The sequence below is a fragment of the Nycticebus coucang genome, chromosome 4 (genome assembly GCF_027406575.1).
Source record: "Nycticebus coucang isolate mNycCou1 chromosome 4, mNycCou1.pri, whole genome shotgun sequence".
NCBI lineage: Eukaryota > Metazoa > Chordata > Mammalia > Primates > Lorisidae > Nycticebus > Nycticebus coucang.
The window spans coordinates 20764761-20778039 of NC_069783.1; positions in this window are offsets into that span (position 1 = coordinate 20764761).

The following is a 13279-nucleotide window of genomic DNA, read 5'->3' on the forward strand; positions in this document are numbered from 1 at the left end:
CCATAAATAACATTTTAGAGAAAACAAGCAACCAAACAAACAAACAAACAGTTCTTTGTCCAGAATTTGAAAAAGAAAGATGACAAATAGTCAGAAAATGAAAGAGATATGCATATTAGTCTAACACATACTTCAGATATTAAAATCACCAGACAGAATTTATCCTATAGAAATGTTTTATTTTTTATAAATAACCTTATGAGCTAGATGAAAATCACAAAAAAGAGGGGGTGGAGACAAGATGGCTGACTGAAGCCAGCTTTCCACAGAGGCTCCCATCCAGAAGGAGAGTTAAAGGACAGAAATTTAGCAAGTAACCTGGTGGATTAGACCTGCACCGAGAAGGTTGAAGAATGCACAGCAACAACACTGAGGCATGCTGGGACCGCAAGGATACAAACAAAAGGTACAAAATCCATCACCAAGTGGACGGGAGTCCCCTTCCCCATAAGAACCACTCGGAGTGCCCCACAAACAAATGAGCAGAGTTCAAAGGTCCTTCCACTACACTCCATAGGACAGACCTTCTAAAAACTGGACCTACCTACCCTACTAGGGTGCCACGGCGTTCTCCTGCCAGGCATAAAACTGTATATATTCTCTACCTGCAAATCTGAGCTCCCAGCACTCTCCTCCACTCTCACTCTGAGGTCTGGAGGCCTGTCCCCCACGAGTCCAGATTCTTGGGTGATTTCTTGAGGGGTGTGGACAGGGCCTAAAATGCAGCTGGTCAGTGTTGACTCTTGGGCATGGGAGTGAGGAGAGGACGGTTGGCTGAGAGGGAACCACACCGGAGCAGCAGTGCCCTGAGACGCAGAGCAGCAGCCGTCTTTTAGCAACAATAGGACTCACTCCTGGATATTCTGAAGCCACATCCCCTATCTCCCTGGGCAAACAGAGGAGGCTGGGCATCTACTCAGGTGGCAACCACCACGGAACAGATCTGGGATGGAAACACAGGCCCCGTGAGTAAAGGGTTTGCCTGAGGCAGTACCAACCTGGGTGGAGCACAGGGACTAGAAATGCATGCGCAGAGCCGGGAAGTTCCCAGGGCAGGGCTGACCCAGAGGACCGCTTTACTGAGCCTAAGACGCACCCGGCTCTCAGGGGATCGTCAGCCTATAGACAAAGGAAGACAGTAGGCTAGAATTGACAGGTAACCAAATACAAACCTGCAGGAGCAAAGACAGGGCCTGAGGTGCAGGCTCTGGAAACTCAAAACAGCTTCTCTTCTGCAGGGGAATTTAGCAGGAACAGAAACAAATTGTGCAAAGTTGTTCTGTTCTGTTCTGTTCTGTTCTGTCAGTAACATTAATCAGGGGTGGGGCTGGAACTGAGTGAACACCCCCTAGCCTCCATCAATTGCACGAGGTTGTCAGGCCTCAACTCCCCCTGCTAGATAGAGGCAGAGCACAGCGGCCTGGCTGAGCAGAACTAGATTTCCTTGTGATTCAGGCAGGTGCAAACCTCTGGAGTATCTGTTCACTACAGGCAACTGGGTCAAAGCCCTGTGGGACTATCAGTGACTGGGTATGACAGAGGTGCAAGGTGGGGAAGGAGGCATCAAACAACCCAGACTGATCTATTTGCAGGGTGGATCCTCCTGACTCCACGCAGCACTGGAACAAGCCATATCAGAGTAGTCACCAGACCCCTGTAATCCAGTTGCCAGAGACCTTTTAAACTCTCCCACCTGAGATAGTTGCTCACTGAGACAATTGATTTGGACCTTTTGAATGGAGCCAAGTGCCCGAGGACTATTAAGGTGGTGCCCTGTAGGTGTGGTTGTAGAAAGGTTTGATTTTCCTTTTCCAATTGTTGCCTGTGGTGGGTGGGGTGAATTAATTGCTAGTATTTCTCCACAGCTGAGACTTCGAACCAGAGTAAATGTTTCACTAGGGTGAAACAGAGACCAACTGAAAAAAAGACAGAACTACTAGCTGCAACACACCAAACAGGTCCCCAGTTTCTTAGGCCATAACAATGTACGGGTCCTCAACAAAGCTCCAGGGGAAAAATCAAATGGAGGAAAACAATCATGGGGCAGAAACAGTGGGAAAACTCTGGTAACATGAATAACCAGAATAGATCAACCCCCCAAAGGAAAGATATGGCAGATGTAACTGAAGATCCCATTCATAAACAGCTGGCCGAGATGTCAGAAATCAAACTCAGAATTTGGATTGCAAACAAGATTAATAAAATGGAGGAAAATTTAGAATTAGAAATTCAAACAACAATTCAAAAGTTGGAATTAGAAATTCGAGGAGAAATTCAAAAGTTGTATCAAGAATTTAACGAATTTAAAGACAAAACCACCAAAGATTTTGATGCACTGAAGCAAGAATTTGCAGCCCTAAAAGATCTGAGAAGTACAGTAGAATCCCTCAATAACAGAGTGGAGCAAGCAGAAGAAAGGATTTTTGACATTGAAGACAAAGCCTTTGAATGCTCCCAAACTCTCAAAGAGGAAGAGAAATGCAGAGCAAAAATGGATCATTCTCTCAGAGAGCTCTGGGATAATTCTAAGAAGACTAATATCCACCTCGTTGGAATCCCTAAAACTGATGAAGCAGCCTCGCAAGGCACAGAGGCCCTTCTCCATGAAATTATGAAAGAGAATTTTCTAGACATGCCAAGAGATTCTGAAATTCAGATAGCAGACAGTTCAGAACCCCAGCACGACTCAATACCAATAAGACATCCCCCAGGCATATCATAATTAACTTCACATAAGTTAATATGAAGGAGAAAATTCTGAAAGCAGCCAAACGTAAGAAATCCATTACCTACAAAGGGAAGAATATTAAAATGACTGCAGATTTCTGCTGAAACTTTTCAAGTGAGAAGAGGGAGGTCATCGAATTTTAATCTCCTAAAGCAAAATAACTTTCAACCCCAGATCCTGTATCCAGCTAAAATGAGTTTCATTTATGATGGAGAAATTAAATACTTTAATAACATTCATATGTTGAAGAAATTTGCCCTAACCAAACCAGCTCTTCAGGATATTCTCAGATCTATCCTCCATAATGACCAGCCCAATCCTCGACCACAAAAGTAAACTCACTCAGAAACTTTTGATCAAAATCCTACTTCCACAGTGGTGAAAGGATTAAAAATGTCCACTGGACTTTTGAAAAACTCGATACCCAAAATTTTACCAGACTTATCAATATTCTCCATTAATGTGAATGGCTTAAACTGTCCTCTGAAGAGGCACAGGTTAGCTGAATGGATACGAAAACTCAGGTCAGATATTTGCTGCATACAAGAGTCACATCTTACCTTAAAAGACAAATATAGACTCAGGGTGAAAGGGTGGTCATCCATAATTCAGGCAAATGGTAATCAGAAAAAAGCAGGTGTTCCAATTCTATTTGCAGATACAATAGGCTTTAAACCAACAAAAGTAAGGAAGGATAAGAATGGTCACTTCATATTTGTTAAGGGTAATACTCAATATGACGAGATTTCAATTATGAATATCTATGCACCCAACCAGAATGCACCTCAATTTATAAGAGAAACTCTAACAGACATGAGCAACTTGATTCCCTCCAGCTCCATAATAGTTGGAGATTTCAACACTCCTTTGGCAGTGTTGGATCAATCCTCCAATAAGAAGCTGAACAAAGAAATTTTACATTTAAACCTAACCATCCAACATTTGGATTTAGCAGACATCTACAGAACATTTCATCCCAACGAAACTGAATACACATGCTTCTCATCAGCCCATGGAACATACTCCAAAATCAATCATATCTTAGGTCACACAAGTCTAACCTCAGTAAATTTAAAAATACAGAAATTATTCCTTGCATCTTATTGGACCACCATAGAATAAAAGTTGAGCTCAGTAACAACAGGAATCTTCATACACATACAAAAACATGGAAGTTAAATAACCTTATGCTGAATGATAGCTGGGTCAGAGATGAGATTAAGAAGGAAATTGCCAAATTTTTGGAACAAAATGACAATGAAGACACGAACTATCAGAACCTCTGGGATACTGCAAAGGCAGTCCTAAGAGGGAAATTTATAGCACTGCAAGCCTTCCTCAAGAGAACGGAAAGAGAGGAAGTTAACAAGTTAACAGGACATCTCAAGCAACTGGAAAAGGAAGAACATTCCAACTCAAACCCAGTAGAAGAAAAGAAATAACCAAAATTAGAGCAGAATTAAATGAAATTGAAAACAAAAGAATTATACAACAGATCAATAAATCAAAAAGTTGGTTTTTTGAAAAGGTCAATAAAATAGATAAACCTTTGGCAAACCTAACCAGAAAAAAAAGAGTAAAATCTCTAATCTCATCAATCAGAAATGACAAAGACGAAATAACAACACTCCCTATAAATTCAAAAAATCCTTAATGAATATTACAAGAAACTTTATTCTCAGAAATATGAAAATCTGAAGGAAATTGACCGATACTTGGAAGCATGTCACCTTCCAAGACTTAGCCAAAATCAAGTGGAAATGTTGAACAGGCCCATATCAAGTACTGAAATAGCATCAACCATACAAAACCTCCCTACAAAGAGAAGCCTGGGACCAGATGGCTTCACATCAGAGTTCTACCAAACCTTTAAAGAGGAATTAGTACCTATATTACTCAACCTGTTTCAAAATGTAGAAAAAGAAGGAAGACTATCCAACACGTTCTATGAATGAAACATCACCCTGATCCCCAAACCAGGAAAAGACCCACAAGAAAAGAAAACTATAGACCAATATCACTAATGAATATAGATGCAAAAATATTCAACAAGATCCTAGCAAACAGAATCCAGCAACAAATCAAACAAATTATACATCATGACCAAGTCAGTTTTATCCCAGGGTCTCAAGGCTGGTTCAATATACGTAAATCTATAAGTATACTTCAACACATAAACAAATTAAAAAACAAAGACCATATGATTCTCTCAACTGATGCAGAAAAAGCTTTTGATAATATCCAGCATCCCTTCATGATCAGAACACTTAAGAAAATTGGTATAGAAGGGACATTTCTTAAACTGATAGAGGCCATCTACAGCAAACCCACAGTCAATATCGTATTGAATGGAGTTAAATTGAAATCATTTACACTCAGATCAGGAACCAGACAAGGCTGCCCATTGTCTCCACTGCTCTTTATCATTGTGATGGAAGTTATAGCCACCACAATTAGGGAAGAAAGGCAATCAAGGGTATCCATATAGGGTCAGAAGAGATCAAATTTTCACTCTTCACAGATGATATGATCGTATATCTGGAAAACACCAGGGAATCTACTACAAAACTCTTAGAAGTGATCAAGGAATATAGCAGCGTCTCAGGTTATAAAATCAACATTCATAAATCGGTAGCCTTTATATATACTAACAATAGTCAAGCTGAAAAAACAGTTAAGGACTCTATTCCATTCACAGTACTGCCAAAGAAGATGAAATATTTGGGAGTTTATCTAACAAAGGATGTGAAACATCTCTATAAAGAGAACTATGAAACTCTAAGAAAAAAAATAGCTGAAAATGTTAACAAATGGAAAAACATACCATGCTCATGGCTGGGAAGAATCAACATTGTTAAAATGTCCATACTAACCAAAGCAATATACAATTTTAATGCAATCCCTATTAAAGCTCCACTTTCATACTTTAAAGACCTTGAAAAAACAATACCTCATTTTATATGGAATGAGAAAAGAGCTGGAATAGCCAAGACATTAGTCAGAAATAAAAGCAAAGCAGGAGGAATCATGCTACCAGACCTCAGACTATACTACAAATCGATAGTGATAGAAACTGCATGGTACTGGCACAAAAACAGAGAAGTAGATGTCTGGAACAGAATAGAGAACCAAGAGATGAATACAGCTACTTACCGTTATTTGATCTTTGACAAGCCAGTTAAAAACATTCAGTGGGGAAAAGATTCCCTATTTAACAAATGGTGCTGGGTGAACTGGCTGGCAACCTGTAGAAGACTGAAACTGGACCCACACCTTTCACCATTAACTAAGATAGACTTTCACTGGATTAAATATTTAAACTTAAGACATGAAACTATAAAAATACTAGAAGAGAGTGCAGGGGAAACCCTTAAAGAAATCGGTCTGGGCAAGTATTTTATGAGGAGGACCCCCTCTTTCCCCCGGGCAATTGAAGCAGCTTCAAAAATACACTACTGGGACCTGATCAAACTTAATAGCTTCTGCACAGCCAAGAACACAGTAAGTAAAGCAAGCAAACAGCCCTCAGAATGGGAGAAGATATTTGCAGGTTATGTCTCCAACAAAGGTTTAATAACCAGAATCCACAGAGAACTCAAATGTATAAGCAAGAAAAGAAAAGTGATCCCATCGCAGGCTGGACAAGGGACTTGAAGAGAAACTTCTCTGAAGAAGACAGGCACACGACCTACAGACATATGAAAAAATGCTCATCATCTGTAATCATCAGAGAAATGCAAATAAAAACTACTTTGAGATATCATTTAACTCCAGTAAGATTAGCCCATATCATAAAATCCCAAGATCAGAGATGTTGGCATGGATGTGGAGAAAAGGGAACACTTCTACACTGCTGGTGGGAATGCAAATTAATACATTCCTTTTGGAAAGATGTTTGGAGAACACTTAGTGATCTAAAAATAGATCTGCCATTCAATCCTATAATTTCTCTACTAGGTATATACCCAGAAGACCAAAAATCACATCATAACCAAAATATTTGTACCAGAACGTTTATTGTAGCCCAATTCATAATTGCTAAGTCATGGAAAAAGCCCAAGTGCCCATATATCCACAAATGGATTAATAAGTTGTGGTATATGACATCATGGAATATTATGTAGCTTTAAAGAAAGATGGAGACTTTACCTCTTTCATGTTTACATGGATGGAACTGGAACATATTCTTCTTAGTAAAGTATCTCCAGAATGGAAGAAAAAGTATCCAATGTACTCAGCACTACTATGAAACCAATTTATGGCTTTCACATAAAAGCTATAACCCAGTTATAACCTAAGAATATGGGGAGGAGGGATAGGGAGGGGACGGAGGGGGGAGGATGGACGGAGGGAGGGGGATTGGTGGGATTACACCAGCGGTGCATCTTACAAGGGTACATGTGAAACTTACTAAATGTAGAATATAAATGTCTTAACACAATAACTAAGAAAATGCCAGGAAGTCTATGTTAACCAGTGTGATGAAAATGTGTCAAATGGTCTATAAAACCAGTGTACTGTGTACCACGATTGCATTAATGTACACAGCGATGATTTAATAAAAAAATAAAAAAATCATAAAAAATATCAAGTTAACTTGAAAAAGAGCAATTTAACTTTTTAAAATAAAACTTCTAAATATTAAAAGCTTAGTGTAAAATTTAAGCAATAAATTATATAATAGCTGAAGAGAGAATTGGTAAATTGATTAAACTATGTTGATCCATCCCAGTGAATCTGAGAAATGGGAAATATGAAGGATAGAAGGTATAATAATTGTCCAAATAAATTCTGTAAGACAAATATGTGAAGAGACTATATGAAAATGAAAATCTTCTATTCATCAGTAGACACAATTAATGGTGTAAAAAACACAAATCAACAAGTGGGAAATAATATTGAGATTGCAATGAGAGAGGACCTATATCAAGCATTTAAGGAAATGTCTTATGCATGTCAATAAGAAAATTACTGCTAGGTGGCGCCTCTGGTTCAGTGTGTAGGGTGCCAGCTCTATATACTGAGGGTGGTGGGTTCAAACCTGGCCCTGGTCAAATTGCAATAAAAAATAGCCAGGCATTGTGGCAGGTACCTGTAGTCCCGGCTACTCGGGAGGCTGAGACAAGAGAATCGCCTAAGCCCATGAGCTGGAGCTTGCTGTGAGCTGTGACACCATAGTACTCTACCAAGAAGAATTACTGCCAATCTAATTTTTGTTTAAAAAATAAATAGGCTTTTCAAAAAAAAAAAAAAAGATATTAAGTGGTCAATAAGTCTGTGAAAGAGTGCTCATCCTAGGGCAGCACCTGTGGCTCAAGGAGTAGGGCACCGGTCCCATATGCCAGAGGTGGCAAGTTCAAACCCAGCCCTGGCCAAAAACCACAAAAAAAAAAAAAAAGAAAGAGTGCTCATTCTTGTAAGATATCAAATTAATACAAATTAAAAAAATCGCAATGAGTTCTATTTATGCACCCAGCAAAACAATCAAACATGTACAGATAAAAAGCCTATCCATACTAAGAGAAAGAGCAAGGAACAACTGAAACTGTCATATACCTCTATGGAGAAATGAATTATTTAGCTATTTTGAAAATTTGACAATATATACAAAAGGTGAACAGATTCATACCTTAAGAAAGCTTTTGCACTTTCATTTATATACTCAACAAGAGTACATATATAGGTGTATCAGAAATTTTATATAGGTATATTCACAGAACCATTTATTCCTAATGACCAATAACTGAAAACAAGCCAAATATCCATCATTATAGATGAATATATCACTAGACTGAACTAATATACAAACTTAATACATTATTTAGTATTAATTTCATTACCAATATTATCAGCATCATCACTATTAAACAAATAAAGCCAGAAACCCAAAATGGGTACAGAATTACCCCAAATATAAAGTCAAAAATCAGTCAAAATTAATATATGTTATTAGAAGTAAAGATAGTGGTTGGGATCTTGGAAGGGAGGGATAAGGATGTGAAAACGGCAGAAGTAGTTTAGGAACTAAAAGAGAAAAGAATAGTGTTTACAACAGCAAGGGAAATACAACAGACAGAAATAATATTAACAGTAGGTGTACCAATTCTATATTTTTGAAGACATTAAAGAAGACCTATATAAAATAATAAATATATTTTTCCATAGGACAAGAAGACCAAATGTAATAAGTAAGTAAATTTTCTCTGTATCAATTTTTTAGCTTCAAGGAAAACCCAAACAAAATATCTATAAAATTGTTCATGGAAATGACACATGATTCTAAAATTTATATCAAAACTCAGAAGAAAAACAAGACTTTCCTAAAAGAGAACAGTATGTAATAATTGGCTGTGATAGTAGCAAGACTTATTATAAACTATAGTAGTTAAAATTGATGCACATGTGCAAATACAATACAGCTGAGCTAGCTGTCCAGATTGGTAGGAAAAAAAAATAACAAATTTTGCTTGATAGTGGAGTATCCATACAAAATAATTAATTTGGATCCCTCCTCACATCCTGAAAACAGTAATTTTAAGTAGAATAAAAACCTAGGTGTAAAATGCAACATTACAAAACTTTCAGGAAACAATAAAACAAATAAGTAAACTACATAACCTGAATAATTTTCATTATACCTGTTAAGTGGGGTTTGGCCCCTTCCTTCCTCCCCTCTCCCCTTTGGTTGATTTTCAATGTTATTTGCCTCCCTCTGTGTACTTGTGTGCCCATTGGTTAGTTCTAGTTTATTCCAGGGCCATCATGGTGTTTGTTTCCCCATTTTTGAAAATTTTCATTTAGGATAACAGTCTTCAATTCTTTCCATATTTCCACAAGATGCAAAGAGAAAGGCATGCTAATAAACTGTTGAGAGGTCTCCAAATTATTACAACCTCTATGGAAAAGAGTATGGAAATTTCTCAAAAAATGAAAAGCAGAGCTACCATTTGATCCATCAATTCCTCTACTGGATATCTACCCAAAGGAAAAGGAGCCATTTTATCAAAAAGGCACCTGCACTTGAATATATTTTGCAGCACAATTCACAGTTGCAAAGATATGGAACTAACCCAAGTGCCTATCAATTCATGAGTGGATTGACAAAATGTAGCATTTGTATATCATGGAGTACTACTCACCAATAAAAAACAATGAGTTTCTTAAACAACAACCAGAAGATGTGAGAATTAAGACAAATACTGCATATTTTTGAAGTTCTGTTATCACCCAGTGAGTAAAAGCAAGCTTTACTTTGGTAAATATATTTCCACATCGTATAATAATATTACTGAAACTTGATATTAACTAAATTACCTCAAAGAGATACAAAAACAGCAAATCCTCCCACATTAACATGGACAAAAGACTTGAAGTGGACAGGAAATAAGAATGAGCCATAAATACAAGCCCTGACAATCAAGTTTGCAAACTCATTCTAGAGAAAGAACTACATTCCCCATTGCTGAATATTACTACAGTCATCTTTGAAGTACCACCCCCAATGGGTATGTAGTCCACCTTTCAAAGCAATTTTGGAACTCTTTTTCTGAAATGACCACCAGACCTGTTGTCATACAGCACACAAAAAATCACAACAATAATAATGAATGCTGCTCAACAAGATACTGTCATGTGTTGACAGGAACATAGCTGTGAGACACTGATATACCAAGGTTATAAAACCTTACTGAGTTGTTTACACAGTGCTACTAAGGTAAACACACAGTGACAAGGTCCTGAACTTAATTATCTTGTACATGGTGAGCTTTGATGGTCTCCAACATTGTATATGAAAATAATTTGGCACATATCAACAATGAGAATAATTTAAATTTGAAATATGGTAGATGCTAAAAAAAATGAGGTATCATTTTACATTCAAGTGGTTAAATAATATTAAAAAATCTAACAGTACCAGATGTTAGAGAAACTCTAAAGCAAAACAAACGTATGTATTTATTGCTGTGCAATTGTGAATTGGCACAACCACTTTGGAAAACAGTTTAACATTACTGAGTGAAATTGGCCACATGCACACCCATCCATGCCACTTCTAGGAATACATGCTGGAGAAACTCTTGGCCATGTGCAGTGTGAGACATGCACAAGAATGTTCATATAAGCATTTTTTTACAAAGGCAAAAAATGAAAATATCCAAATATCTATCCATCATGGAATATAAAAATGAATGTTAGTACACTCTTATAGAAGTAATAATGTGAACTATGCTACAGCTACATGGTAACTTGTACCCACATGGATGAATGATCAAAGCACAATATTGCTGCAAAAATGCAAATCTAAGAAGCATCCATACCATATATTGTTTAAATGAGCATGAATAGATGAAAAACCAGCTTTAAAAAAAAGTGTGAGGCTGATGAACACCGAATCAAGAGTCGCGATTCCCTGGGGGAGCTACAGCCGTCTGCAATCAGTAAGGAGCACTCTAATCTCTCAAGTCCTGGTGTTATTCTTTGTTTTATTAGACTGAGTTCTGGCTACCTGACTAATCATATAGTTATCCTTGAAATGTTACATATGCATTTTCTAAACTTTCTCTATTTCACTAGAAAAAGTTTATATATGAAGAAAAGGAAAAAACACTCAGCTTTTTGAGCTATTGTAAAGATTTGAATAAAAGAATTCTTAAATATCCCAAATGAGATGGCAAAACATAAAAGATTTTTGAGATTTCTAGACAGGTCCAAATGCCATACAATAATTGGTCTTTGAAATCTGACTACATGCAAATAAAAAATATATATATTAGCTACTTACAATACCGAGAATATTTTGGAAAGACCAGCACTTCAGTATATTCCTTGGTGTATCTCCATTGGTCTCCCCCGGTGGGAGTTTGAAAGACTCGGATAAAGCCAGAAACTTCACTGGTGTCTGTTTCATGCCTCCATGGCAGCCTCTGCCTCTAGTTTTCTCCCTGCTTTTGCTTGTGGCCAGGCATGTCTGGTCCCTTCCTATATTGCTGTGAAACTCTGCCAGACCACATATTACCTTTCCATCACGCACTCTGGAGCACCCAGCCACCTATGGCCTCTGAGGACCACTATGGTTAGCTAGAGATGCACACACTGAAACCCTCATCTGCCCTTAGGCCCTGGAGCACCTCTTGCTGGAGGGGCATTTGTTTTTGTATGTGTGGCCATCTTGGGCAGCTTGCCAGACTTACTTGCCTAAAAACATCTCTTTTGAAGTAGGTAACTATCTGTCTCTTCTTGCTTTGGGATCTTTCAGAGGGCCACAGAGCAGAATGGCACTGTTGTTTTCCTATCATAGCCTTCTCATGTCCTATCAGAGCCTACCTTAGCCTTCTCAGGGAAAGACAGAGCCAGGGAATGAAGTCTTTAAGGATCATCACTGATATGCCTCTCTGCGTCTCTGGGGTGCTGCTACACTGGGCTGCTCTGACACATTCCCTCCTCCTTCCCAGTGGTGTTCTCTTCAGGGTGCCTTGGCTTCTGCACCCACGTGGGTTTCCATTGCCACCCCCACTGTTCCCACATTTGTCAAACATCTTCGTGTGGGTCTGCACCAAAACTATTAAAAAATGAAAAAAAATATGGACTATGAGAGAATAAATGTCCTCAAAATATTAAGAGACAGTTTACCTAAAAAAATTAGATCTGACTAGAAATACCATACATTTTACATTATGGCAAATGAGATGGTATTAGATACATATTAATGCATGGAAATAAAAATAACTGTCTGATGTAGTCACGATTATAGATAATTAGTGAGCTAATTGCAATAACATTTCAAATTAGTATTTTGGGAAAGCAAAGTGACATAATACAAGAAGCTATAGAGATTTGTATGCAAAAAAAATGTAATATACGTAACATGTAAATACAGTGTATATCAGGAGCATTTTACTATAAACTATAAAAATAAACATTTTACTCTAACTTGTTGAAGCAAAAATAAACAAAATTCAGTCTATCAGTACTATCAACAACAAAAAACAAACCAAAATTAGTAAACTATGGGTTCATAGTCTTAAGATACATTAATAAATGATCAACAAATAAAATACAAGTCAAAGGTTCTAATTATGTAGGAACAAAAATATTTGTCCCATAAGTTATTTATGACATATTAAATGTAGGAACTGATAGTTATAATTATAAATCTATAAATGCACATTCTGCATATTCAATCTGATGTATATTTTAGAAAGTAGATGTTCTGTCATGGAGTACAGTTGAATTATAAATATTAAGGTATTTATTTAAACATTAGGAAGTTGCCAAATTTCAACTGTTTCTGTTCTAGTAAAAAGAAAATGGCATATGGTTATGTCTAATATAATAAAACATCTACCTTGGGGAAAATATTAATAAGAACACTGTTGCTTTCAAAGAATGCATGTCAAGAGTATTTAAAAAGGTAGGGAGAGGTAGATGTCACAGATTTCTTGACCCTCTTCTGTTTAATTATAAGTTCTCTGACATCTTAAAATGCATTTAAAAAGTTCTCTGAAGCCATCTATTTGTTTATGTGCTACATAACCCTAAATGTTTTCTAGT